Below are 3082 nucleotides of genomic sequence, written 5' to 3' on the forward strand. Positions count from 1 at the left end.
TTGATGAGTCACCCTTTCAACTTTTTTAAAATTTACTTACCACCCCTCCATAATCTTATATTCTAGATAGGCCCAAATAATAAAATAACTTTGCATGTAAACCCTTACCTTTATAAACTTCTTTCCATGATATATTAAAAAAAATAAAAATAAAAAAGGCCTATGTCTTTTATAACATCAAAATATCAAAGCCTTATACACTTAAATTAATTAAGATAATACTAAGTATATAAATCCATAAATTAATCATGCAATTAGGTTGGAATGTTACATTTACTGTGAAAAATAAAAATAAATGATTGACACATGGCTCCACTTCAGGATTAGGGTTGGTATTGCAATAGTGCAGTTACTCCCCCCCCCCCCCCCCCCCCCCAACACACACACACAAACATATTTTACCATATTTATATTTTAACTTTAACTTTTTTACTTTTTATTCAATGGCTGAAAACGAAATTAAAAGTTTTTTTTTTTTTTTTTAAATTTCAATCTCAACCCTTGATAGCTATTGTATCAAGTGCAATATCCCTACATCCAACTCAACACAACTCACCTTCGTATACTTAGGGATTTGGATCTAGTGTAATAGCTACTGCATCATGCAATACCCCCTAAATCCCTCACAAAAAGTTTCAATTTTTTTTCATCTTTTACCTCTTCTAACTTTTAACCTTTTTTAAAAAAAAACTTTTTAAACCACTTTGATCCAAAGACTGATATTAAAAGTAACCTTCCTAACTTTTAATCACAATCATAAAAATGGAATTGCATGGTGCAATAGCTAGGGCTATTGCACTTGATCTCAATCTGTATACCTAGCTAGTTTTACAGACACCAATGTCACCAAAGTCACTATCAAGTGACACTTGTTACCCTATCAAATAAAAGTAATTATAACTACCAATAGGGTCCGGTTTATGTATGCCCTTAGAGCAGGCATTAATCATTTATTTTTGAAAACATTTTATGGGAAATTAAAAAAGTTATCAAAAAAGTTAATAACTTTTTATTTTTCTATAAAAAATTTCTTAAAATTGTTTATTAATTTATACCCTAAGGACACATATTAGTAAAACTCATTTATATAATATTTTTCGCAAACTTGTTGATAAATTGTGATTTTTATATAATCTTTTTTCATAAACTAGTTAGAAATAATAGTATATAAATACACTACCATTTGGGTTCAAAGATCAACCGCTGGCATATAAACTGTAAAGCAACAAATATGTACCACAAAATGAGCAAATGCAATACAAGTATACAACCACAAATCTAGACATTCGTACATGCACTTTAATTATTCTAGACAACTTAAAAAGACCACTGAATGTCATTTGTGAAGGCGATAAGTAGGAATAGCAAGTAAGTTTTTGGCTCTTGGAGTAGTGATACCAAACTCTTCAGTCATGTCCAACTCAGTTGGCAACATGTTATTAGGGAGCTCCCAATCAAAGCAATGAACAAGTTGTGCTACTACTAACCGAACCACAGATAGACCCAATTGCAGTCCAGGACAGCTTCTTCTCCCAGCCCCAAATGGGATAAGCTCAAAGTCATGTCCTCTAAGATCTATGTTACTCCCAACAAATCTCTCTGGGTTAAACTTCTCTGGCTCAGTCCAAACCCTTGGGTCTCTCCCAATGGCCCATACATTTATTATGAGTCTAGACTTACGAGGTATATATGCGGTAACCATTAATGGTACAATCTTCCAATGACTCATGAGGTAATAACAAAGGTGCCACTGGATGTAGCCTCATGGCTTCTTTTAATACCATGTCCAAGTACTCCAAGCTTTCCAAGTCTGATTCCTCTACCATCCTCTCTAAACCCACCACATTTTCCAACTCCTTTTGAACTTTCTTCATTATACGTGGATGCCTGATCAATTCTGTGAGTATCCAATCAATTGACGTTGCTGAAGTGCCCATTGAGGCCGAAAGCATGTCCTGCAAGGAGCTCATTGTCAGCAAATTACTACTACAAAAAGAACAAAACTTTAATTTCAAATTCTTATGGTCAATTTTGGATCCTTTACAGACTAGATAGATAATTGACACCATAATTATATTTTCATTAATTCCAACAAATGATGATGCTATAGCCTCAAATCGATTAATTCCTAGCTAACAATTAGTGTCTAAGCAAATAATTAGGTAGTATCAATGGAAAATAATTAGGAATCATGTTATATAATCACGATTATATTTGGAACATACTGAATTCTACACACAAAATAAATAATAATAGTAATAAATTGGTTTTTAATTTGTTTTTTCCTAATATAATTAATTTTACTAATATAATCAATGTAACAATTTGATACATGATGTGTTTGACTCCCTACTAATTCCATGTAAGTTAATGAATAATTACCAAAATTATGGCTTTGATATTGGGCCGTTCAATACGGTACTCAGATTCCTCGGATCCCATGAAGCTCAACATGACATCAACAAAGTCCTTGGTCTTATTTTCATCCTTTGATTGAAGATGCTCGTCAATGATTTTCTCAAAAAAGGCATCAAAGATCTTACTCACAGACTTGAAACCTTGGCACTAAGATCAACAGCAACATGATCATGTGCAGCCTCTTGAATGAACTTTATCAATAGGTCAAGCTCTTCTTTTCTCATGGATTTGAAAGAATTGATTTTGAGGTTGCTAAGTAATTCAAGGGTGCACATCTTACGTAAGTTGCGCCAATAAGAACCATATTGAGAAAAGGCCAGGCTCCTTTGCTCATAAGAGATGTGCTTTGAAGCCTCACTACGTGGTCTGCCAGCAAACACAAGGTCATGTGTTTTAAGGCAGAGCTTGGCAGCTTCTGGGGATGAGACAACAAATCAACAATGGTAGGTGCCATGCCTAAGCGCAAATGCATGATGGGACCATGTTTTTGAGCTAGCTGATGAAGATCTTTATGAGGGAATTCTCCTAACATATGAAGGTTCCCGAAGATAGGGAACCCTCTTGGACCCGGGGGTAATTTCTTCTTGGTCTTGCTTTTCCATTGCAATATATAAGCGAGCAAAACAATTGAGAGTATGATCCATGTCCAAGCCATGGTGGGCAT

The 3082-nt window shown here is 34.4% G+C and overlaps 1 pseudogene; it reads right to left on the reverse strand.

The window, feature by feature from the left end:
- Positions 1-1336: 1336 nt before the first annotated feature.
- Positions 1337-3082, reverse strand: LOC115993539 (annotated as a pseudogene).

The sequence above is a fragment of the Quercus lobata genome, chromosome 6 (genome assembly GCF_001633185.2).
Source record: "Quercus lobata isolate SW786 chromosome 6, ValleyOak3.0 Primary Assembly, whole genome shotgun sequence".
Lineage (NCBI taxonomy): Eukaryota > Viridiplantae > Streptophyta > Magnoliopsida > Fagales > Fagaceae > Quercus > Quercus lobata.